Below are 27,245 nucleotides of genomic sequence, written 5' to 3' on the forward strand. Positions count from 1 at the left end.
AGGTGAAGGTAGGGGGAACTGCAGATAAAGAGAAGCAGGGGATGGGTTATGGCGGGGAGGGGCAGAGTGGTGAGATAGTGATAGGTGAATATAGGTGGTATATAACTCCTGGTATGTCTGATAGGAGGAATGAATCCGTGTGTAGCTGGAAGCATGGGTCAGTCAGGGGGATGGAATGCAGGAGGTGAGACTGGAAAGGGAGTCAGGGGATGGGAATGTATCATTTGAAATTGGAGAACTCAATGTTCTTCCGGGCTGTAGGCTGTCCAAGCAGAAGGTGAGATGTTGTTCCCCGGATTTATGGTCTGATTCACTGTGGCACGAAGGGCACGTTGTGCCGAGCATCTCAGCCGGGCCCATAAGGGTAAGCCTGACATCCTGGTCACCATCCATTTCAATTTCCCTTCCTACTCCCTCTCCGATATGTCCATCCTCAGTCTCCTCCATTCCCATAGTGAATCAGGTCTCTGAAATAGTCCTAGCAAGCCATTCAGTTGTATCCAATTGCTAAAAATGTTTCAAAAAAAGGAATGAAACTGAGCAGGCCACCTAGCATTGACCTAGGCACTGCAAATGACAATGTCAAACTCAGACTGTTGACCCTGTATATTACTGGGGGGCTGATGCTAAAATTGGAAGAGCTGTCCCACAAACTAATCAAACAGTCTGACACAACATATCTTATAATGTCCCAGAAAACACCCTTACCATTCCTTCAGAGGTGGCAGTAGTATATAGTCAGGAGGGAGTTGCTGTAAGAGTCCTCATCATTGACTCCGGAGCCTATGAACCCTCATGGCACCAGGTCAAACACGGGAAAGAAGACCTCCTGCTAATTACCACATACTGTCCTCCCTTGGCTGATGAATCTGGTGTCCTCCACGTTGAACACCACTTGGAGAAGCACTGAGGGTGGAAAGAGCACAGATTGTACTCTGGGCGGGGGGCACTTTAATTTACTGATCAAGCTGGTTGAGAACTGCAGGATGTAGCTGCTAGACTGGGTCTGTTGCTGGCAGTGAGGGAAGCAACAAGAGGGAAAAATATATTTGACGTTATCCTCACCAATCTTCCTGCGACAGATGCCTCAGTCCATGATGGTTTTGGTGAGAGTGACCACCACATACTCCTTGTAGAGATGAAGGTCTGCCTATATTGTACATGTGGCACTATCACTGTGCTAAATGGGAAAGACTTCAAACAGATTTAACAACTGAAGACTGGCTATCCATGAGGCACTGTGTTCCAGTACAGCTACAAGAACTGCCATCTACCTAACAATGTAGAAAATTGCCCAGGTTTGTCCTGTGCACAAGCTGGACAAATCCAACTGGTCAGTTAATACCTCATCAGTATGCTCTCAATCATCAGTAAAGTGATGGAAGGAGTCATCTATAGTGCTATACCAGCACTCGCTTATCAATAACCTGCTCACTGATACTTAGCTTGCAGTGCGATAAGAACAGGTCAGGTTCTAGGAATCTTGCTGCAAGTAAGTCACCTTCTGACTCCTCAAAGCCTGCCCATCATCTACAAGGCACAATTCAGGGATGTGATGGAATATTCCCCACTTGCAGAGCTTTCCCAGTGATGAATGACTTCAGCTACATGGAGACCCTAAAAAAGATGGCAATGATCTTCATGGAATGGTAAAAGTCATGGAGACGTTGTCAAGTAAGACAGGGAATAAACAGGAGATTTAATCCTCTTGAACAGAGGATATAGATCTTCTGCGGAAAATAGGCAGAGTTCATATCGCAGCTCCAGCAACACTCAAGAAGCTTGACACAAGCAGTTCGCTTGATTGGCACTACATCCACAAACATCCACTCCTTCCACGACTGATGCTCAGTAGCAGCAGTGTGTACTATCTACAAGATGTACAGCAGAGATTCAGCAACTCTCCTTAAGCTGTAACTTTGAAATGCACATCAGTAATGAGCAGTAGATTCACAGGAACACCACTATCAAGTTCCCCTTCAATCCAGTCACCACCATGACTTGGCAATACATAAATCAAAATGCTGGAACACCCTCACTAAAAGTTCATGGAGTTCTTATACCAGATAGACAGCCAGTGATTTAATAAGGCAGCTCAGCACCAGCTTCTCAAAGAGTGCTTCCGGGTGGGAAAACACAGTGGCCTAGCCAGTGAAGCCCCCATCCCATGAATGAATTTAAAAACCTCTTGTTTCTGTGTTTGAAGTTGTAGGTTTAAACCCAAATCTATTGACATGCTTAATACCTAGGTTACACTCCAGTGTGGGACTGAGGGAGTGCTGGCACTTTCCGAGGTCCCATATTTCAGATAAGATGTTAAACCATAACCCCACCTGCCTTCTCAGGTGAGAGGAGAAGATTTCACAGCACTATTTTTAGGATGAGCGGGTATGTTTTCCCTTTGCCTGAAGTAATATTTATCCCTCAATAAACTTCAGAAAGACCCCAAACAAAAAAAAAACCTTTATTGCTGGAAATATTCTGCATTTGTGGAGAGAAAAACAGTTACTCATATGGGTTGTTGGCTACCGATGACATAATCATTAAGTTGCTGCTTGATGAAGATCACTGTAACATGTTATGGACCAGACCAGACTCCCTCAAAATAATTTAAGAAGGTAGCCTAGACCCTAACTTTTTCTTATTTTAAAGGCAAATGTAAAGTGTCTGTTCCAAATGCAATGTGACTGGGGGAACTACTCAATGTTAAGCAAAACAGAATTTATTTAAACACTGTAGTTAAAATACGAGCAAAGAAAAAAGAGGAATTTAGAATAACTTAACTCTGTTGGAAAACTTAACAGAATAATAGATACAGTAACTGTACTAATTAACTGTTCCAATTTTGTAACATTTCATAAACACACCCCTTAGCCAAAAGGCAAATTCAAACACAGATTCTCACATGCAGTTCTTCAATCCTGGACGGAAAAACATCAAGAGAAAATTTAGAGAGACATTCACTGAAGCTTCCAACCCTGTTGAGACCCCAATAGCTTCTGATATTACTGAAAGAAACCAAACCCCAGGAATACTAATTGGAGACAACTGGTCACACCCATTCAGGCTGTTAAAAAAATCTAACGCCTCCCAAGCTGTTTACTCAAGTGGTCTTCAGTAGTCACCTCTTTTCAAAAAAATACCCCGACAAAATAACCTCTTAAAGTGACAGCATTGTCACAAACGTTATCTGCGATGCTTCAAAATTATAGGTTGAAAACACTCTGGGATGTCCTGAGTTCATGAAAGATTCTATATAAATAAATCTTTCTTTTTAAAATTCTTCTTTAGTCCTTCCAGTATAAAATTTCACAGTCTTGGAGGGGATGCAGAGAAGATTTGCCAGAACTTTCCCACTGATGAGCGACTTTAGTTACATGGACACCCTAAAGAAGGTGGCATTGGTCTTCTTGGAACAGTACAGGTCATGGAGAGGTTGTCAAGTGAGAAAGGGATTTAATTCTCTTGAATAGAGGATTATAGTTCTTCCACTGGAAATAGGTAGAATTCATATTGCACAAATACATGTTTTAAAATGTCAAAAAATGTAAATATTGGAGATGCAGAGCAGCTCAGTTGGCATTTGTGAAGATTAAAGACAGAATAACATACCCGGTTGAAAAGGGCTTTTGTGGTAGTGTCTTTAAGTCTGAGCCAGGTGGTCCAAGTTCAGGTCTTATCTATTTTAGAAATTTGTAATAACATCTCTGAACAGGTTGATGAGAAAATATCTATCCAATATAAAACTTTCATGCAGGAAGGCTTTGGTTTATTCTTTAGGAACATGAAAATTGGAAAATGAGCAATGAAGAGTCTCATGTGTCCTGAAAATCACATGTTGCAATCGTGGATTTGTTGGCTAATCATTCCGATCAATCTGTATTAATTTGTGTAAAATACAGCAGAAATGGGGTGAGGAAAATCCCAGGTTAGGAAACATAGGTTTACAATATATTTACATAATGTAAAATACAAGTAACCACTGCAAGTATAAGTTTGGACTGATATAGTATTGATGTGTCACATTAAATCCTTGTCTCTATGTTGTGGGTTCCATTGCACTCGTCAAAGTAGACTTTTCCCATTGAGCATTACTATAACTCAGATTAATAGTTCATCCATTTCTTTTTTTATTTGCTTGTGAGAGCTTACTGTGCTCAATGTTAGCTCCTTCAATTGTCTGTATAAATGATAGCGACAACACTTCAAAAACAGTTGGGTGTCAAGAGCTTGTTGATGGTCTTATAGAATGAGAAACGTTTATATAAATTTAAGTAATTTTGCTCTGAATTATTTGTTCTGAAATATTTAAACTGGCATTCTCCCAAAAGTAGGTGTACTGTATACGCATTATGTCGTGTGGCGAACTCTTGACAGGGGAGAGACGATAAGTGAAGAGTACATACACAAAGATATGAATTAAGAGCGGTAGCCCCTCAAGCCTGTACTGCTATTCAATAAGATTATGGCTGATCTGATGTTGCTTGCAAACATCACTCTCCTTTCTGCCCCCGATAGACTCTGACTAACACGGGAATCAAAGGGAATCTATCTAAGTCAGCCTTAAAAGTGCCCAATGACTCTGCCTACATTCTAGAGGGGCAATTTCAATAGACTCAGACCCTTTGAAAAATAATTCTCCCTTAACTCCGTCCTGAATGGGAGACCCCTATTTTGAAATGGTGCCTCCCCTAGCTGTCGTCTCTGCCGCAGCGGGAATCCTCATTTCATTAACCACCGTGAAGTCTTTTCAGGAGCTTGATGCAGTCGATCAGTTGAGTTGTTGCCTCTGTTCCCCGACAGCCGCTGACTGACTAGAGTTGTCTGTTTTGAAATGTGTTTGTAGTGGAGACAGTCAAAAGTTCCGTAATCCACGAAGTTATAGAATCGCAACAACATCACTAAGGGCAGAACAGTCCTGCCCTGGGCATGGCTCACTGCTGAAGACAAACTTTGGTAGGACTTTAACATGTAATAAAAAGCAGCAGGTTCTTTCCAGGGCTGGTTTCTCGTCCGTTTACTGCTTAAAGCAGGAAGAGGTTCCTCAGCTTGACAGCAAAGGTTGGTGGGGGAAGGGAAGGGCAGAAAAGAAAACTTCAAACTACAAGATTCAGTAGTTGTAAGTATTAACACCAAGAGGTTTACTGTGTGCGGAGGATTTCCACCTTCATTTATCTGGGGCAGACCGTGTTGTGGCTGGATTGGTTGTTGCCAGGAGCCGGTTTTCTGATTGGCAGGGCCGTTGATGAATTCCACTTTGCAAAGGGCACACCCTCACATTCTCCGGTTGTTGAGTTTTGCTTAATGTTACGGGTGTGCGTATGTAGAAAAACGAGAGCGCGGATGACAGGCTGCTGCTGTTAGTTAAATTGATCTGAACTTTACCATGACCAGCTCCGCAACTTCACAAACCTGCTGACTGGGATTCTGTCGAGATGGTGTAAGGACTGCACTTTTTTTTAGATGTGAAAATCTTTCAACGTGTCCAGCGCTGTCAAAGGGAGTTGGATGTTTGCTACAAAACCGGTAGTTCAGGTAATCTCCCTTCTACCACTCTCTACTCCACCAAAAAAAAATCAGTTTCAGCTTTAACTGAGAATTGAGAGGTTTTTTTTGCCTGTATCACTGACTTCAACAGCGAGTAATGTTGTGTGCAAAGTGGGAAGTGATTAACAAACGCTCCAAGGCAGAAGTCATTGTTCGGGAAACTAGTATGTGTTCAAGCGGATATGTTCATCATTGAGAACGCTCTTAATTGTTAAGCTTCTCACGAAGATTCACTTGGTAAAACTGTACAACCGCCCGGAAGCTCACAGGTTGTTGCATTTGCTCTGTGGCATGATCTTGGACAGTAGTGAGTCCAAGTCCCACTCCCCTGATTTGAGTGTAAAATCTAGATTGACACTCCAGTGCTGTACTGAAGGAGCGCTGCAGTATTGGAGAGATGGTTTAATGTGTCACCCAAAAACAGTGGACGCAAAAGATCCCACAATGGGTGAAGGACATTCTGTCCTATAAAAACTGTTTCTAATTACTATTTTGGGAAGAACATGGTAGTTTTCCCCAGTTAATACTGTACTTATCCTTCAATCAACATCACAAAAATAGATTATTTGGCACACTGCTGTTTATGTAACTCACTGTGCATAAATTAGTGCATAATTACCCTACATTTCAAAAGTATTCTATCAAATGCAAAGAATGTTTGGTTGATCTGATACTGAAGGATGCTATAAAAATGGAAGTCTTTTTGTAATTTGGTGCAGTTACAAAAGAAGGTAACTTGTGCTTTCTGATTTTCGTCTTTTTTTTCTGATTGCTGTCCTTTTGTATGCCTCTCAATCATATCTGTGAGGAATGGATTAGACTTGAATATGGACATTTGCCATCTGGGATCACATTGTGGTACTTGTGCCAAAGTTGAGAGAGCTGCCTCACAGACTAGTGAAGCCTGGCATCATCATATTTATGGAATCATATCTTACAATGTCTAAGAGAACACTGTCACTCAGTTTGTTGTGTCCCACCAACAGGACAGAGCCACCAGACGTGTTGCCATGTGGTATACAGTCAGGACAGAATTACCCTAGGAGTTCATAACATTGACGACAGTCCCATGAAATCTCACAGCATTAAGTCAAACACTCTGCTGATTACGATCTAACATGCACCCCCCTCAGTTGTTGATCCATCCCTCCTCTATGTTGACTGCTCACTAACACTCAGTGTGGGTTCCATTTGGCTCCTGATATATTGTAACCTTAGTCCAAACATGAACAAAAGAGTTGAACTTCAGAAGAAAAGTGAGGGTGACCGCCCTTATCATTAAGGCAGCATTTGACTGAATGTGAGGGTGACCGCCCTTAATATTAAGACAGCATTTGATTGAGTGTGAGGGTGACTGCCTTTTACATTAAGGCAGCATTTGGCTGAGTGTGGCATCAAGAACCTGAGGAAAACTGCAGTCAATGGAAATCAAGATGAAAACTTTTGCCTCCTCATATACTGAAGCAGTCCATGTTCAAATGCAACAAAACTAGGGCAAGGTTCAGGCTTGGGCTGATAAATGGTGAGTAACATTCATGTCACGTAAGTGCCAGGCAGTTACCTTCTCCTAAAAGGTAGAATCTAACTATCATGCATCGATGGGCTTGTTAGTGGGTGAACATTTTGGTGATGGTGACCACAATTCTGTGACTTTCACCTTGGTTATGGAGAGAGATAGGTGCGCACAACAAGGAAGTTTTTACAATTGGGGGAAGGGAAATTACGATGCTGTAAGACAGGATTTGAGGAGCATACGTTGGGAGCATAGGCTGTCAGGGAAGGATGTGGTGGAAATGTGGAACTTTTTCAAGGAGCAGATACGACGTGTCCTTGATATGTATGTACCGATCAGGCAGGAAAGAAATGGTTGTGTGAGGGAGCCTTGGTTGACGAGGGAGGTTGAATGTCTAGTAAAGAAGAAGAAGGAGGCTTACATAAGGTTGAGGAAACAAGGTTCAGACAGAGCAGTGGAGGGATACAGGATAGCCAGAAGGGACCTGAAGAAAGGGATTAGGAGAGCTAAGAGAGGGCATGAAAAATCCTTGGCGGATAGGATCAAGGATAACCCCAAGGCATTCTATGCGTATGTGAGAAACCTGAGAATGACGAGAACGAGGGTAGGTCCGATCAAGGACAGTGGTGGGAGACTGTGTATTGAGTCGGAAGAGATAGGAGAGGTCTTGAACAAGTACTTCTCTTCAGTATTTACGAACGAGAGGGACCGTATTGTTGAAGAGGAGAGTGTGAAACGGACTGATAAGCTAGAAGAGATACCTGTTAGGAAGGAAGATGTGTTGGACATTTTGAACAACTTGAGGATAGACAAGTCCCCCGGGCCTGACGGGATATATCCTAGGATTATGTGGGAAGCAAGAGAGGAAATTGCAGTACCGTTGGCAATGATCTTCTCGTCTTCACTGGCAACGGGGGTGGTACCAGGGGACTGGAGAGTAGCGAATGTTGTGCCCCTGTTCAAAAAAGGGAATAGGGATAACCCCGGGAATTACAGGCCAGTTAGTCTTACTTCTGTGGTAGGCAAAGTAATGGAAAGGGTACTGAGGGATAGGATTTACGAGTATCTGGAAAGACACTGCTTGATTAGGGACAGCCAGCACGGATTTGTGAAGGGTAGGTCTTGCCTTACAAGTCTTATTGAATTCTTCGAGGAGGTGACCAAGCATGTGGATGAGGGTAGAGCAGTGGATGTAGTGTACATGGATTTTAGTAAGGCATTTGATAAGGTTCCCCATGGTAGGCTTATGCGGAAAGTCAGGAGGCATGGGATAGAGGGAAATTTGGCCAATTGGATAGAAAACTGGCTAACCGGTCGAAGTCAGAGAGTGGTGGTAGATGGTAAATATTCAGCATGGAGTCCAGTTACCAGTGGAGTTCCGCAGGGATCAGTTCTGGGTCCTCTGCTGTTTGTAATTTTTATTAATGACTTAGATGAGGGAGTCGAAGGGTGGGTCAGTAAATTTGCAGATGATACGAAGATAGGTGGAGTTGTGGACAGTGAGGAGGGCTGTTGTCGGCTGCAGAGGGACTTAGATATGATGCAGAGCTGGGCTGAGGAGTGGCAGATGGAGTTCAACCCTGCCAAGTGTGAGGTTGTCCATTTTGGAAGAACAAATAAGAATGCGGAATACAGGGTTAATGGTAGGGTTCTTGGTCAGGTGGAGGAACAGAGGGATCTTGGGGTCTATGTACATAGATCTTTGAAGGTTGCCACTCAGGTGGATAGAGTTTGTAAGAAGGCCTATGGAGTATTATCGTTCATTAGCAGAGGGATTGAATTCAAGAGTCGTGAAGTGATGTTGCAGCTGTACAGGACTTTGGTTAGGCCACAGTTGGAGTACTGTGTGCAGTTCTGGTCGCCTCACTTTAGGAAAGATGTGGAAGCTTTGGAGAGGGTGCAGAGAAGATTTACCAGGATGTTGCCTGGAATGGAGAGTAGGTCGTACGAGGATAGGTTGAGAGTTCTCGGCCTTTTCTCGTTGGAACGGCGAAGGATGAGGGGTGACTTGATAGAGGTTTATAAGATGATCAGAGGAATAGATAGAGTAGACAGTCAGAAACTTTTTCCCCGGGTACAACAGAGTGTTACAAGGGGACATAAATTTAGGGTGAAGGGTGGAAGGTATAGGGGAGATGTCAGGGGTGGGTTCTTTACCCAGAGAGTGGTGGGGGCATGGAATGCGCTGCCCGTGGGAGTGGTAGAGTCAGATTCATTGGCGACCTTTAAGCGGCATTTGGATAGGTACATGGATGGGTGCTTAATCTAGGTTAGAAGTTCGGCACAACATCGTGGGCCGAAGGGCCTGTTCTGTGCTGTATTGTTCTATGTTCTATGTTCTATGTTCTATGATGTTTAATGACGTTCCCATTGCTGAATCTGTCTCTATTTATATCCTGGGGTTATCATTGATCAGAAACTGAACTGGACTAGCCATTTAAATACATGACTGAAAGAGCAGGTCAGAGGCAGGGAATCCTACATCTCATAACTCATTTTCTGAGTCCTCAAATTGTCCACCATCTACAACTCACATGTTGGGTATATGATGGAATACTTCCCACTTGCCTGAATGGGTGTAGCTCCAACAACACTAAAGAAGCTCAACACCATCCAGGTCAAAGCAACCTGATTAATTGCATCCCATCAATCACCTTCAATATTCACTCCCTCCATCACGGCACAATAGCTGCAGTATGTACTATCTACAAATGCACAGCAACATCTCACCAAGGCTTCTTCAACAGAACCTTTTAAATCTGTGATAACTATCACCTAGAAGGGCAAGAGCAGTAGGTACATGGGAACATTATCAGTTACTAGTTTAAATTCAAGGCATACATCATTCTGACTTGGAAGTATATTGCAGTTCCTTCAATGATACTGGGGCAAAATCCTGGAACTCCCTCTGAACAGCACAGTAGGTGCTCCTACACCCCAAGTATTTTAAGAAGGAAGCTCACTGTAACATTCTCTTAGGACAGTTAGGGAGAGACAATAAATGCTGTCTCGTGGAGTGACACCCATCCCTTAGATGAATAAAAATAGGTGAGATTCTATGGGTGGCTATGCCTCCAAGATGTCTCTGCCTTGGGAAAGTGGGGGTCTGAGGTTGGGAGGGTAGTGTTGAAGGTAGAGGTCAGTGAATAGGGAGAGGAAAATCAAAAACTAAAGAAGCTCCACAATAAAGAACTGGTAGGCCAAGGTGAAGGAAACAGATATAGAAGAGTACAAAAACAGGATGTGTAGATACCACAAACATAGCACTGGAAGCATCAGCAGCGTGACTTCATGAGAGAGATAAACAGGAAGACTTACTGAGTGCTGTTGGTACTTACCAACATATAGCATTCATAGAGTCAGAGACGAAGAGCACAGAAACAGACTCTTCGGTCCAACTCGTTCATGCTGACCAGACATCCCAACCTAATCTAGTCCCACCTGCCAGCACCTGGCCCATTTCTCTCCAAACTCTTCCTACTCATTTGTTTTCAGAAGATTGATTCTTAAGAAAAACATTTGTTTATATATATTACATTTTCAAATTTTGCCAAAGTGGAAAAATTGATGAGTAGATTTTAATAGGCACCTCACGTGAACATTTTTTGACATTTGCTAGATTTTTGTGTCATCTAGTAGAAGATAGAGAGTCAGAAAGGAATAACTTTCATTTGTCTAGTGCCTTTCATGAAATTGTGAGACCTCAAAATGCAATTAAATACTTGTAAAGTTTAGCCATTGTTCCACTGTTTGGAAATACAGCAGTCACTGTGTCACACAGCAAGCTCTTACAACAAGCAATGAGAGATTAATAAATATAAAATATATAAAAATATAAAATAATAAATATTTAACAACAAAGTGGATTAATGATGTGGAATGAATAATATTCAGCAGCCAGGACACCTGAGAAGAACACCTCTTTAAGTCCACCTGAGAGAGCAGAGAGAGCCTGGATTTCTTGTCTCGTTTGAGATCCTACAACAGTTTGGAATCTACAAAAGTTCCCAGTGTAGACTTGGTGTTTGTGCTTCTGGAGAAAGTCTTGAAAACTGCAATAATTAAACACAGAGATGAGAGTGATGTCACAGCTATGGTTCTCAGTATAAAGTTAAAATTACTAAGATGTATTTTATATATCTAGAGTTGTATTTGGATTAATTATACTACTCTGTCATCATATAATGTCAAAGCCCTATCTGTCTTCTCAGGTGGAGGTTTTGTGACAGGCTTTGCATGTTTTCAAAGAAGAGCAGGAGAATTCTCCTGGTGTCCTGTGCCCATATCCATTCCTCACTAAAAAATTAATTAGCCATTTATTTACTGTTTTTAAAATTGTTTTGTGTACAAACTGAGTTGTAGTATTTTTCTAAATAATAGCAGTGTTGATATTTCATAAAAATCATCAATTAATTGGCTAAGATGCACATCTACATGTCCTCAAGTTAAAATATTCATTCTATTTCGGTCCTTCTATGCAGTGATTATACCTAACACATGAATGTAAATCTGTATATGTAAGATTTCCCTGAATCTCAGAAGTTTGCAGTGTGGGCTATTAAAATATAACAGGGGAGGGGGTTAAATATTTTGAGAGCTGTATGAAATAGATTTAAGATAATGCAGCATCATTTTATGGAGCCTGACACTGAAATTCATTGTGCAATCATTGTGCACTGTATGCTGCATTGGGTTGAAGAAATCAACTACAATGGAAAGTGTATGCTGGAGTAAGCTTTTATTCCTTCACCATCCACAATGGATGGAGGGACGACTTACCATGAGTAAGCAATGGTGCAGAGGTCTCTGGCACAGAGTCTGTCCCTGTTGCTCAGAAGGGAAATGGGAAGATGGACACAGCATTAGTCATTGGGGACTCCAGAATTAGGGGAACAGATAGGAGGTTCAGTGGGAATGAGAGAGACTCACGATTAGTGTGTTGCCTCCCAGGTGCCAGAGTTTATGATGTCTCGGATCATGTTTTTGGGATTCTTGAGGGGGAGGGAGAGCAGCCCCAAGTCATGGTCCACATAGGCACTAACGACATAAGTCGGAAGAGAGATGGGGATTAAAGGCATAAATTCAGGGAGCTAGGGTGGAAGCTTAGAATAAACAGAGTTGTTATCTCTGGTTTGTTGCCTGTGCCATGTGCTAGCAAGGTGAGGAATAGGGAGAGAGAGGAGTTAGGTCAAGGAGGAGAGGATGGAGTGGATAGGTGGAAAAGAAGATAGGCAGGTCGGACAAGTCAAGGAGACAGTAACTGAGCTGGCAGTTTGAAACTAGGATGAGGTGGGGGAAGGGGAAATGAGGAAGCTGTTGAAGTCCACATTGATGCCCTGGGGTTGAAGTGTTCCGAGGCGGAAGATGAGGCGTTCTTCCTCCAGGCGTCTGGTGGTGAGGGAGCGGCGGTGAAGGAGGCCCAGGACCTCCATGTCCTCGGCAGAGTGGGAGGTGGAGTTTAAATGTTGGGCCACGGGGCGGTTTGGTTGATTGGTGCGGGTGTCTCGGAGATGTTCCCTAAAGCGCTCTGCTAGGAGGCGCCCAGTCTCCCCAATGTAGAGGAGACCACATCGGGAGCAACGGATACAATAAATGATATTGGTGGATGTGCAGGTGAAACTTTGATGGATGTGGAAGGCTCCTTTAGGGCCTTGGATAGAGGTGAGGGAGGAGGTGTGGGCACAGGTTTTACAGTTCCTGCGGTGGCAGGGGAAAGTGCCAGAATGGGAGGGTGGGTCGTAGGGGGGTGTGGACCTGACCAGGTAGTCGCGGAGGGAACTGTCTTTGCGGAAGGCGGAAAGGGGTGGGGAGGGAAATATATCCCTGGTGGTGGGGTCTTTTTGGAGGTGGCGGAAATGTCGGTGGATGATTTGGTTGATGCGAAGGTTTGTAGGGTGGAAGGTGAGCACCAGGGGCGTTCTGTCCTTGTTACGGTTGGAGGGGTGGGGTCTGAGGGCGGAGGTATGGGATGTGGACGAGATGCGTTGGAGGGCATCTTTAACCATGTGGGAAGGGAAATTGCAGTCTCTAAAGAAGGAGGCCATCTGGTGTGTCCTATGGTGGAACTGGTCCTCCTGGGAGCAGATACGGCAGAGGCGGAGAAATTGGGAATACGGGATGGCATTTTTGCAAGAGATAGGGTGGGAAGAGGTGTAATCCAGGTAGCTATGGGAGTCGGTGGGTTTGTAAAAAATGTCAGTGTCAAGTCGGTCGTCTCTAATGGAAATGGAGAGGTCCAGGAAGGGGAGCGAGGTGTCAGAGATGGTCCAGGTAAATTTAAGGTCAGGGTGGAATGTGTTGGTGAAGTTGATGAATTGCTCAACCTCCTCGCGGGAGCACGAGGTGGCGCCAATGCAGTCATCAATGTGGCCTTCACCTGAACCAGAGGGGTATCAATATCCTGGGGAGGAAATTTGCTAATGCTCATCGGCTAGGTTTATACTAATTCAGCAGAGGGAATAGGAACCTAAATTGTATACAAGAGGTTGAGAGTAATGAGGTCAGAAATAAGGTTTCAAGGTTACAAGAGGGCACTGGCAAGTAAGAAGTTGGTTTGAAGTGTGTTTACTTTAACGCCAGGAGCAGCTGGAACAAGGTGGGTGAACTTGCAGCATGGGTTGGTACCTGGGACTTCAATGTTGTGGCCATTTTGGAGACATGAGTAGAGCAGGGACAGGCACGTTGTTGCAGATTCTGGGATTTAGATATTTCAGTAAGAATAGACAAGATGGTAAAGGTGGGGGAGGGGCATTGTTAGTCAAGGACAGTATTACAGTTGCAGAAAGGACGTTTGAGGACTCATCCACTGAAGTAGTATGGGCTGAGGTTAAAAACAGGAAAGGAGAGGTCACCATGTTGGGATTTTTCTATTATCCTCCGAATAGTTCCACAGATGTCCCAATCACCTGATGAAGGAGCAGCACTCTGAAAGCTAATGTTTCCAAATAAACCTGTTGGACTATAACCTAGTGATGTGTGATTTTTAACTTTATAGAAGACTGGAGGATAGTAATTTGCAGATGACACTAATGTTGGTAGAGTTGTGAATAGTGCCAGAAGATGTTGTAGGTTAGTGAGGGACATAGATAAGCTACAGAGCTGGGCTGAGAGGTGGCAAATGGAGTTTAATGCAGAAAAGTGTGGGGTGATTTACTTTGGAAGGAGTAAAGAGTCCAGGGCTAATGGCAAGATTCTTGGCAGTGTAGATGAGCAGAGAGTTTTCGGTGTCCCTGAAAGTTGCCACCCAGGTTGATAGAGTTGTTAAGAAGGCATATGATGTGTTAGCTTTTATTAGTAGAGGCATTGAGTTTCAGAATCATGAGGTCATATTGCAACTGTACAAAACTCTGGTGCACCTGCACTTGGAGTATTGTGTACAGTTCTGGTTACGACATTGTAGGAAGGATGTGGAAGCTTTGGAAAGGGTGCAGGGGAGATTTACTTGGATGTTGCCTGTTATGGAGGGGAGGATTTTATGAGAAAAGGCTAAGGGACTTGAGGCTGTTTTCATTAGAGAGAAGAAGATTGAGAGATGACTTAATTCAGACATATAAGATAATCAGAAGGTGAGATAGGGTGGATAGTGAGAGCCATTTTCTTCGAATGGTGATGGCTAGCACGAGGTGACATAATTTTAAATTGAGGAGTGATGGATATAGGATAGATGTCCGAGGTAGTTTCTTTACTCTGAGAGTAGTAGGGGCGTGGAACACACTGCCTGGAACAGTAATAGACTTGCCAACTTTAGGGCATTTAAATGATCATTGGATTGACATATGGATGAAAATGGAATAGTGTAGGTTAGATGGGCTTCAGATTGGTTTCAGACTTTGGCGCAACATCAAGGCTGAAGGGTCTGTATTGCGGTATAATGTTCTATTTGCTGGGCCATTGCCTGTCCCTAATTGCTCTTGAACTGAGGGGCTTGTTAATGCCATTTTCAGAGGGCAGTTAAGAGTCAATCACATTGCTGTGGGTCTGGATTCACATGTAGGCCTAATCAGATAAGGATGACAGACTTCCTTCCCTAAAAGACATTACTTAACAAATTGAGTTTTTGTAACAATAGACAATGGTTATATAGTCACCAGTCTAATTCAAGATGTTTACTGAATTCAAATTCACCAAGTGCCAAAGTGGGATGTGAACACATGCCTCCAGAGTATTGACTTGTGTTCCTGGATAACCAGCCCAGTGACATTACCACTACACCACCATTTCAAATCAGCTCTGCTTTAGATCCATCCTTGGGTTTGATAGTGCCAAGTGATCCCATAAGTAAATCTTCGCTCCCATACCTGCATTGATTCTGAATGTCCAAGACCTCCTTGTATGGAATTTCATCACTAATTGTCTCTCTCTCTCTCTTTATCTATCTATCTATCTCTCTCTATCTCCTTGAACACATTCCTTAAAACCTACTTCTCCTTTTGGTCATCTGTCATATTTTCTTCAGCTTCAGTGTGTCAAATTTTGATTCATAAAATGCCTGTGAAGTTTCTTAGGATATTTTATTGTTTATTGCATATTAATATGCATTTTTGTTGTTATAATCAAGGTATGACAATACATCCCCACTGTACTGACGACTTTGCATCTTTCACATACTGTCTTCCATCTATTGACTGCACTTCAGTAAGACAAGGCATAACCTGTTTAGTCTCTCAGACAGCAACTGATTATGTCAAGTGACAGGTAAAATCAGGACAATTCATCTGTGCATAAAAATACAAAATAATCAATTAATTTATTGGAAATGCATGCACGCAAATGAAATGAGGTTGTGTCACTTCTGGGTATCCATGACCTTGCATTGTAGAAATCAAACTTTCATTTATCTAGCAACTTTCATGATCTTATGATGCTCCCAGCTGCTTCACAAATAAGTCCTTTTGAAGTCTATAGTCACTCTTTTATAAGTCAGAAAACATGGCAATAAATTTGTGCACAGCAAGTTCCTCTAAACAGAGGTGCCATAATGACCAAATAATCTGTTTGAATTTGAGTGAGTAGTCTTGACCAGGTCACCAGGGAGAATTCCACTGCTCTTTTAAAATGGTACCATGAGTTGTTCTACTCCATCTGAACATATACCCAAAAAAACCCCAGGTAATGATGCTTTCACATATTTCTGTAAGGAATATGGGAATACCATGGGAAAATGGTGATGGGGTAGATGATCACCCATGATTTAGAATGGTGGAGCAGGTTAGATAGGTTGAATGGCCTACTTTTGCTCCTATGTTCCTATGACAGTATATTACCAACTCCAGATCTCACATTTTGATACCGATATAAAGGTCGCATTTTTTAAAAAGAGGCCTTTTCCAATTAACAGAGACGGTTACTATCAACAAAAATAATTTCTAATTAGTATCAAAATATCCAACTAAAAAGTACTAATCTAACTTTTTAATTGACCTGAATATTGGGCTACAGCAATTCATTTCTAACTGACCCAGGAAAGCACAGCAACTACAAGATACATAGAAAAGGTATATTCAGTTAAACAGACATGTACTTTAATGATACAGCACACATTATGATATAAACAGCATACTGTGCTTTTGAAGGTTTACTAATTTGACTGGATAACTAGTCTGTGATTCAGAGTGATGCCAGCAATGTGAGTTCAATTCCTGCATGTGCTGAGATTATCCTTCTCAACATCTCCCCTCACCTGAGGTGAGGTGACCCTCAGGTTAAACTACAACTGGTTGTCTCTCTCTCTAATGAGAAAGCAGCTGTATGTCTGGTAAGCTTTGGTGACTTTACCTTTATTGTGCTATTAATTGTGAACAATGCTATGGTAAATCTAATATCAGATTTTGATATTCAAAGCCGTTAACAGAAAATTCTTTCTTTATATTTCTTTTCACTTTGAATGTTTTCTCCATAAATATCGCTAATTTTTCATATTTATTGTCTTGCAAGAGTTCTCATTCATATATAATTCCTACAAAATATTGTGTGACACATTCTTGATGACAATTCTGTTATTAGCATAACCAGAATAACAACTTACATCTTGAGAGCATCTTTAATATAGTGTAGTGGAAATCCCAAGACCTATCACAAGACTCATTATTCAAAGCACACTCCTGTAGTTGAGTTCTGGAATGATTTACCAGGAACTGCAAGATGATGCAGCACCTCACTGAGGTGGAAGACTACCCCACACACTTGTGTTTAACTTCTGGTAAATGTATGGGGAAGTGGTGGTGTGGTGGGAATGTCACTGGAATAGTAATCCAGAGCTCTGGGCTAATGCCCTGGGTTTGAATTCCACTATGATGTATGGTGAAATTTGAATTCAATAAAACCTGGAATTAAAAGTCATGTAACTACTGTCAATTGTTGGTTTAATTAAGAAACCTCTGTTTCAATAATGCTCTTTCAAGAAGGAAATCTGCTTGGTCTGACCTACATGTAACAGCAAATTACAGAAGGAAATATCTGGACAGTTGATCGAAAGTTTAGTCAAAAAGGTAGCTTTTAACCAGAATATTAATAAAAGGGAGAGAGGTCAAATATTGTCTTCTCCAACTTATTAGAAGAAAAGCCAGGGGAGATAAACTAAATAATAAATGCATAGTGCAGTTATCATATGTTTGCTACAAGGGTGACATTAGCATATTGAGGGTGACATTTCTCCTTTCACTTGGTATTAAGGGGTCTGTAATGGTCTTCAATGGCATGGTAGCCTTTGCTCCTCATTGACATGAATAATGCTACTGGCATAATCTTACAAGGGGCCTAACTGCAGCTGTTCATAGCATCCATCTGGTTCAGGAGATAAAGCCTCCAGTTCAATTTTAAGTGGCTTATGATATATAGGCTCGTGTGAATTTTGATTTGCACTCTGGCCACTTGAAGACTTGAAGCTCTGAGTTATTTTTGCAGGCCTTGGAGGGTGAGGTATAATCTGGCCCCTGCAAGATTCACACCCTCTGCAATCATGTCTTCCCAACATTTGAGAGTTAGGCCTCTTGATGGCAGCTCTGGCCAGTTTCTGTTGCTGAATCTGCGGCGATTGTGGTAACATCTGTTTGGTGGCCTGTATTTCTTTCTTTCTATTCTTTCATCATATGCAAGCAGCATTGGCTAGGATGGCATTTGTTGCCCTTGAACAGAATAGCTTGCTAGACCACTTCAGAACAGTTAAAGGTCAGCCACATTGCTGTGAGTCTAGACCTGGTAAGGACAGCAGATTTCCTTCCCTGTAGGACATTAGTGAACCAAATGGTGTTTGCAACAATTGATGATTCATGGTCAGCATTCCAGAGACTAGCTTTTGATTGTAGATTTTATTGATTGCATTTAAATTCCATCAGCTGCCGTTGTGGGATTTGAACTCATTTTCCCAGCATATTAGCCTGAATTCTGGTGTACTAGACCAGTGACATAACCATCTCCACTATCTCCCCTGCTCGCCTGGTGAACATTAGTGAGACCAAAAATGTAGAATAACAGGGATGCTTCTTGACCCTTAAAATGGGCTGTCAACCATTGACTCCAAAAGGCCAAGTGACCTCATTGTGCTCAGATTGGTGGCAGTGCACTGTTGGGTGACCTGGCTAATTTGGTAATGTTCCTTTAAATGGGACCAGTTAGTCTTCTAAATTGGGTGTTGTGTCTTCAGAAGGTTAGAAGATTGCTATTTGTAGAGCTGTAGGAGGAAGTATGAGTTGGTGGCTTTATTCTGGCATTCTTTGGGGACGTGGTGGGGGATGTGGTCTGGCTGTGTGTAGGATGTGCCTGGGATGCATGCCTTTCAGGAATGACAGCAGATGGCTTAGTATTTTTGAGTTCCTGAGAGAATCTGTATTACAACCTCTGAACTGGCATATGTCCCCCAGATGTTTCAAACAGATGCTTGTAGTGGGTGAGGTTGCTCTCCACTGCAATGCTGTGCCATTTTGTAGTTCATGGTGTTGAACTATTCTAGGACAAGACAGAGCAGAGTCACCAATTCAGGAATTTCTTCAGATCTGGAGATTGTGCCATAATGCTGGAGGTTGTTATGTTTTGTTAAATGTAAGGGAAGGTGGTGGCGTGTTGGGAATGTCACTGGACCAATAAGTCAGGGCCCTGGGCTAATGTTCCGAGTATACGGGTTTGAATGTCATCAATGCAGATGGTGAAATATGAATTCAATAAATGTGGAATTAAAAGTTAGCCTAATTTTGACCACATAACCATTGATGTTAAAGACCATCTATTTCACTGAGGACTTTTAGGGAAAGAAATTTTCTTATTCTAACATGACTTCTGATCCACAACAATGTGATTGATTGATTATACAGAGCAATAAATACTGGCCTTGCCAGTGAACCCACATCCCATGAGCAAATGAAAGAAAAAAACACCATCTATAGGGCAGAAGTCAGGCGTATAATGGCATCTTCCCTGGATGAGTGTAGCTCCAGGAGAAAGTAGCCTGCTTGATTGGTACCCCATCCACAGCCTTTAAGACGCACTGTAGCAATTTCTACAACACCACTTCCCAAACCCATGAAATCTACCATCCAGAAAGACAAGGACAGCAAATACATGGGGACACCATGAACTCCAAGCTTTCCATCCTGCCTCATACCATCACATCTTGGAACTATATCATCGTTCCTTCACTGACACTAGGTCAAAATCCCGAAACTTCCTTCCTAACAGTACCTTGAGGATACCTACACTACGTGCAGAAAGTCAAAGAAGACAGCTCACCATCACCTTCTCCAGCAAAGTTACTGATGAGGAATAAGTGCTAGCCAAGCCAGCAACATCCATGTTCCATGAAAGGATTAAAAAAAATGCTTTTCTAAGGTTCTTTTGGATGTTTTACTACTATGTTAAAGATGCTAAAGAAACCATGTTGTTGGTGGTGTTGGTCCTGACTGTTTCCTGCTATGACTTCATGGCCGATATTCAGCACCATAGCCAAGTAATCATTCTTCCTTTCTGTGGCTCAGCAGCCAATTCAGTGTTCTTCAAAAGTCAGCACTGAACAAGAAATCAGGAATCCTGGCTAATGTTTCCTCAGCTAAACTTACAAAAAGTGTTCCTTTTAATTTGAATGATCTGATTGATTAGTCATGAGTAGTTTGTTTATGACATTATATAACAGGTTTCGTCAGCACAGTCTACAGCTCTTCCTTTTGTTCCTTTAGTTTATGTATAAATTGAGTTACAGAGAAACAATGGTTTGTGCACTGGCTATTGTTAAAATGAAAGCTGCTTTTTCTCTTGGGATCCATCAACCGAGAAAACTGTCTGTGGGATCTGGGAGATAAGAAACAGGGCAAACAGTTTGATGTGGTAATTAATCAGATAATGCATTTGTCTTATCAAATGGAAAGAAATTGTGCCAATGTTAGCAATTTCTCACTTGCGGTGCCTCCTCAGTTCCACTACCTGTCAATGTGTTTGATCTCTTTAATCTTTTTCATTCTTCCATAAGATGTGGACATCTCTGTCCATGCCAACATTTGTTGCTCATCACTAATCACCCTTGAAAGGAGCCATTTCAGAGGGCAGTTAAGGGTCAACCAAACTGCTGTGGGTCTGGAATTACATTTAGGCTGAACTGGATAATGACAACTGATTTCCTTCCTTAAAAGACATTGATGAACCAAGTGGGTTTTTGCCACAATCAATGATTTCATTGCCGCCATGGCAGAGATTGGTTTTATATTCTAGATGTTGAATGAGATTCAAATAAACATCCCCAGTTCTGGATTTGTTATCTGGTGGCATTACTATTAGGAGACCTCCTAAGAAAAGGTTAATTGCGTGACTGCTCCACATGGGGACCACAGCCTCATTAATGACCCCTTCAGCCTCTTGGATTGATTCTGAAATTTAATTAACAGCTCATTAAAGCATGGAGAACCCAATAAATGCAGAGAATGCTGGACAAACTCAGCAAGTCTGGAAAGGCAGGTAGGAATAGATTGGGTTGGGATATCTGGTCGGCATAGACGAGTTAGACTGAAGGATCTGTTTCCGTGTTGTACATCTCTATGATTCTAACATCTGTGGAGAGAGAAACAGTGTTAACATTTTGAGTCTGGTATGACTTCTTCAGAACAGAAGAACATACTCAAAACATTAACTCTATTTCTAAGATGCTATTAATCCTGCTGAGTTTCTTCAGCACTTTGTGTTTGTTTCAGATTTCCAACAGCTGCAGTATTTTGCCTTTATGGAGAACGCAACATCTGACAAGTGTGTAGAATGAGCTATCTCGTGAAGAGGTCAAGGCAATTAGCATACAATGCACTTAAAGAGAAGCTAGATAAATTAATGAGGGATAACACAAGAGAAGGATATGCTGATAAAGTGAGAGGAGGCTTATGTGAAACATAAACATGAAGCCTAGTTTGGACTGAATAGCCTCTTTGATTGTGATGCAAATTCAATGTCAAGAGATGGAGATGCCAATGTTGGACTGGGGTCTACAAAGTTAAAATCACACCGCACCAGGTTATAGTCCAACAGGTTTAATTGGAAGCACTAGCTTTTGGAGCGCTGCTCCTTCATCAGATGGTTGGAAGGAGCAGCGCTCCAAAAGCTAGTGCTTCCAATTAAACCTGTTGGATTATAACCTGGTGTTGTGTGATTTTTAACAATGTCAAGAGATGAAGCATTTGGAGTTCATGTTGGGAAAAACTTTGGTTTGGAGGGTTGGTCAATGTGACTGTTTACATTTCAATGAGATGTGGGCCTAACTTCCATCATTATCTCTAAGTGCAACAAAATTAAAAAAGCTACAGTTATCTCATACTTGAAGATAAAACCTGAGATGACATTGAGATACATTGAGGTAGGATTGATATCTCTGACATCCAAGCTGACTGACTTGGACTAGAGGAATTTGTGATTTAGGAATTTGCTCAATGTTCGTTCACAAATTCTGTAGTTATCTGAAGAAATTCTGACTCATCTTTCGTCCCCCAGATGTTGGAATCGATCGCCCTGAGAAGGTAGCTTTGACCTGTCCCCAGAGAGACAGTGTTGCATTTGAAGGGGCAGTTTAGGCATAACCCCCCCCCCACTATTTTCCTTCAGCAATTTCTCAGTTCATTCTGAGGCAAAATTCAGATCTGTAAACGAGATAATGGAGTTTGTATATGTTGTCCCAATCTTGTAACCCTGAGTCTGTCCTTAGTATGATTGTTTGCTGTGTTTATTTACTCTTGAATCTCAAGATGAACTATCGAAAAGGGAAAGTCTTTGATGTGTTTGCCTCCTATGAATAGAAAGACTTTTCAATGTTTACAAAATCTCCTGTGGAGAGACTCTAATTTTTTTGTTGAATGTCAGAATTTCTCTTGTACTTTGCAACAGCTGGTCAGAGAGCATGAACACATCCCAGGTGTGACATCCATCATCGTTATTATTATTTCCAAGTTCATTGTGACTTTTTCTCCCACTTTATGTAAAATGTTCACTTCTTGAAGTCAGTATTCATTGGTGAGAGTCTTTATATGTAGTTCAGGAGCATCTGTCAGCTTTAGTATTACTTATGATGTAAAATGTTTGAATGTTTTGACTTGTTAAGATTTTAGCAGTCATTTTATGTCACTCAGCTATTGATTTAAGTTGTAGCACGATACGCCTAGGATGGTAGAGAAAATGATTCAGGGAGTTCGGAGTTGAAATATTCCTGTTGACTATTGGCAATTCTGGGCTCATGACTTATCAAAACCGAGGAAGTTCATTTAAAATGGCACCAAACATACAAGAGACTTCATCAAGGATGTGAAAATATCTAAACATCCCACCGACTCAATCTTTCAAGCACCTTGCCTGGCATGTGGTGCAAATCTGCCAATTGCACATTGGACTTGCCAACTATCTCAGAACCCAGTTGAAGGGGACTGGAACCAAGCCACCCTTTTATGAAAAGAAAATTTCCTCTTATGAGGGAATTTAGAACTAGGGTCACTGTTTTAAAATACATTTTATGACAGAGAAGAGAATCTTTTTTCCTCAGAGGGTGGTGAGGCTTGGAACTCTGCTTCTCAAAAGGCAGTGAATGTGGTGTTCCTTGAATAAATTTAAGGCAGAAATAGATAGACTTGGATAAGCAAGGGAGTGAAAGGTTGTTAGGGATGTGGAGTAAGTAAATCTGCCCTGATTTTCCAGAATGGGGTTGGGGACTGGCCAACCCCGTTCCTATTTTGTATCTTCATAAGATCCTGAAGAACTGCTTAAAGAGCACAAAAGAAGCCATTTGGCCTAACTAATTCATGCCTGTGTTTATCTTCTCACATCCATCTCTCACAACTTAACTCTATTAAAAACACTGCAATTCCTTTCTCCTGGCTGTCTCCGGTTTCACCTGAGAGGTCAAATAGAAGGTGTGGTGCCAGGGATTAGTGCAACTCTATAGATGATTGATCTTCTTAAGAACAGAGAACTAGAGACCTTGAGGTCAGTGGTATCTATTCAAATATACTGTGATGCAGTTTGGAATGCGCTGTGATTATGGAAGGCACTATATAAATAGAGGTCCTTTCTGTTGCTCAATGCCACTCCTGCAAACCTCTTTCTATCTCTAAAGTACGAATTTATATTATTAGATTTAATATCACTGGTATAGTGGTAAGTGTGCACCCAACAGTTTAAACTTGAGGTTAACAGGCCAACTGTCAACCTTTTGTGGGGTTAATTGATCTCATCGGAGATGGTAGCATGGGTTAACATAATTGGCCTCAGTATCCCAGAAATGGGAGGTCGAGTTGAGGATATCTGACCATGGGCCTAGGATGACTGTGCTGGTGAGCTTTGAGGGACCTGGGGAGAACAAGGTAAGGTGTACCTGTGATGCCCTCCTTGGCTGAACAGGTGGCTGAGAAATGGTATTGAGGTTGCCAGGTGAGGTGAAAGGTAACTAATACCTACAGTTAGTGAGAGTAATGGGGTGCAGGGAGAAAGGGGAGGGGAGTTACAAATTAGGTTCCAAGAAAGGAATAGAATGAGGCTATTCATTGCTAGTCGCTATCCCTGCACTTCTTTCTGTACTCAATTCTCAGGAGTGCACTGTTTTCACCTCACTGTACCATACACCTCATTCTTTAAGATCCCCTGTGGTGTCCTGTGAGTAAAGAGCGCTGTGTTTTATTTCACTGCAGCAAGTGGAAGTTGTGTCATTACCTCTTCCTATTGTGGGGCACCGACTGTGCTGATAAGCACCCAGCATGCGGTCAAACAGCTGGAGAACAAAGGCATAAATACAACCAGTGTCCGATGGAAGGAAGTGAGCATGCAGCTGCAGGATACATCTGGCCTGCAGTTCCCATTGTTAAAGAGGAAGATAGATTCTCCACTCATGCTGACTTTCCTGGTTAAAGGTTAGAAGCGAACAAAACTGTTGGACCAAACTCGACAATGTCATCCAGAGTAGCAGTAATCTAATCAAAGCCACCCCCACAGGACACCGGCTAAGGGAATGTGACCCTTAAAAGCTCAAAGGAACATTTCCTTCGAGAAGCACGTGTAAAAATTCAAAAGAGGTTGCAGACACCCCACAAGAGTTAGATGAAGTTCAGTGAAAATGACATTTTGGCTCACATGAAGTCACGTGCTAGCATTTTTTCAACAGATCTTTGCTGCTCTCCTTCCTCCCCAAAAAAATTGATAAAAAATATTTTATCGATCCCTGAGATGTGTGCCACAGCTCTGATTCCATGAATTTTACACATCAAATTCCCAAAGACTACAATTCAGGGTCTGACCACAGATTGAGAGAGTAAATGGTAACTGAGATCACAGGTAGTCAGAGTGTTCTGTCCAATTAAACTAATGGTTGAGTAATCCTGATTCACTAGGGTGGTAGCTGAAAAGAGATATTTTCTTCTTTGGCTGGGGCCTTGATGAATTCCCCAGCTTGGCAGTGGGGATTGGGATGGATCCCTCAACTTTGCACTGGATTGGAAAAGAAAGTGAGGACTTCAGATGCTGGAGATCAGAGCTGAAAAGGTGTTGCTGGAAAAGCGCAGCAGGTCAGGCAGCATCCAAGGAACAGGAGAATTGACGTTTCAGGCATCAGCCCTTCTTCAGGAATGAGGAAAGTGTGTCCAGCAGGCTAAGATAAAAGGTAGGGAGGAGGGACTTGGGGGAGGGGTGTTGGGAATGCGATAGGTGGAAGGAGGTCAAGGTGAGGGTGATAGGCTGGAATGGGGTGGGGGCGGAGAGGTCAGGAAGAAGATTGCAGGTTAGGAAGGAAGTGCTGAGTTTGAGAGATTTGACTGAGACAAGGTGGGGGGAGGGGAAATGAGGAAACTGGAGAAATCTGAGTTCATCCCTTGTGGTTGGAGGGTTCCCAGGCGGAAGATGAGGCGCTCTTCCTCCAACCGTCGTGTTGCCATGGTCTGGCGAAGGAGGAGTCCAAGGACCTGCATGTCCTTGGTGGAGTGGGAGGGGGAGTTGAAGTGTTGGGCTACGGGGTGGTTGGGTTGGTTGGTCCGGGTGTCCCAGAGGTGTTCTCTGAAACGTTCTTCGAGTAGGCGGCCTTTCTCCCCAATATAGAGGAGGCCACATCGTGTGCAGCGGATGCAATAGGTGATGTGTGTGGAGGTGCAGGTGAATTTGTGGCGGATATGGAAGTGTCCCTTGGGGCCTTGGAGGGAGGTAAGGGGGGAGATGTGGGCGCAAGTTTTGCATTTCTTATGGTTGCAGGGGAAGGTGCCGGGAGTGGAGGTTGGGTTGGTGGGGGGGTGTGGACCTGACGAGGGAGTCACGGAGGGAGTGGTCTCACTGGATTGGAAAACCCAACTTCTCATTGGGATATGGGGTGGATCTCCCAGCTCGAACAGGGGCTTTGCTGTGCTAGGCAGTGGCACAGGTCAGAATGATGGGATATCAGTTGATGCAAGAACTAAGGAACAAAACAGACGTACATAAAGATTTACAAAAAAAAATCAAATTTTGTGTTATATATGACATTGCCTTAGGTTATCAATTGCATACACCAATGATTACATCATAGATTAAACATATAGTTATCATCTGTGGTTCACTTGTCGCACTTTCACCTCTAAGACAGAAGGTTGTGGGTTCAAGTCCCAGTATTGAATCTTAAGTGAAGAATCTCGCCTGCCCCTTTTTGAAAATGGTCATTGCTTGCTACTTGTATGGTGTGAATATTATTTTCCATTTATCGCCCAAACCTGGATATTCTCCAGGCTTGCTCCTGCTGCTATGGACGTGGATTGCTTCAATATCTGTGGTGTTGCAAATAGCGCTGAACATTGTGCAAACATCAATGAACAACCCTGCTTTTGACCTTTCATGGGGGAAGATCATTGGTGAAGTAGCTGAAGATGTTTGGGCCTAGGATATTAAGAACTTCTCAAGGTGAGATCACTGACCACCAAAATCACAACCATCTTCCTTTGTGCTAGGTAAGGCTCCAATTAAGTCCCATTGACTCCAATTTTGCTCCGGTTCTTTGATGCCACACTTGATCAATGCTGCTTTGATGCCCACAGCAGTCACCTTCACTTCTGAGTTGTACCGGAAGAACTTAACAATAACCTCTCACTGACACTCAGTTTAAGGAGGTGCCACCATAATTGAGGATGGGCATACTTGTGAAGCCAACTTGTGGAGCCTACTTGTTTAATTGTCCAGAACCATTTAGGACACAATGCGCAGTACTGTACAACTGAGATCTGATCCGTTAGTTAGCCCAGCTGATTGTATGCTGTTTAGGTAGCTTGGCACACAAGTAGTCCTATGTTGTAGCTTCATTGGATTAGCATCTAATTTTTAGGTAAGCCTGATACTGCTCCTGGTATGCCCTCCTGCAGTCTTCACTGAATCAGGGTCGATCCCTTGGCTTGATGGTAGTGATAGAGTGTGGGTTATGACGGGGCTGTAAGATTGCAGGTTGCGGTTGAATGCTGATGGCCCACAGTGGTTCATGAATACTCCGTCTCTAGTTGCTAGTCTCTAATTGTTAGGTCTGTTTGAGATCTATCTTACTGAGTATGGTAGTAATGCCATAGACCACAATGCAGGGAATCCTTAATTTAAAGTGTGGAACTTTGTCTCCACAAGGAGTGTGTTCACTCCTGCTGATACTGTTGTTGACAGATGCATCTACTACTGTTTATTTGGTGACAGTGTGGGCAAGTACAACTTTCCCTCCTGTGGATTCCCTCACCATTTGCTAGAGGCCTAT

At 42.5% G+C, this 27,245-nt stretch overlaps 1 protein-coding gene and 1 long non-coding RNA gene across 6 annotated transcripts in view; one reads left to right on the forward strand and one right to left on the reverse strand.

Annotated features, from left to right (window-relative positions):
• The window catches only part of LOC140484611 (uncharacterized), a 104,061-nt gene that overhangs the window by 39,607 nt on the left and 37,209 nt on the right, over positions 1-27,245 (reverse strand). The window lies entirely within an intron of this gene.
• Positions 4,778-27,245, forward strand: part of LOC140484610 (paladin-like) — a 252,098-nt gene continuing 229,630 nt past the window's right edge. For 2 of the 5 annotated variants that reach the window (XM_072583121.1, XM_072583124.1), the window contains exon 1: positions 4,778-5,119. The gene's annotated coding sequence lies outside the window, so the exon portion shown is untranslated. Of the gene's footprint in view, positions 5,120-5,300; positions 5,536-27,245 lie in introns of those variants that run through there. The other 3 variants (XM_072583120.1, XM_072583123.1, XM_072583122.1) reach the window with 2 other exon arrangements.

Source organism: Chiloscyllium punctatum, chromosome 13, assembly GCF_047496795.1.
Source record: "Chiloscyllium punctatum isolate Juve2018m chromosome 13, sChiPun1.3, whole genome shotgun sequence".
Taxonomy (NCBI): domain Eukaryota; kingdom Metazoa; phylum Chordata; class Chondrichthyes; order Orectolobiformes; family Hemiscylliidae; genus Chiloscyllium; species Chiloscyllium punctatum.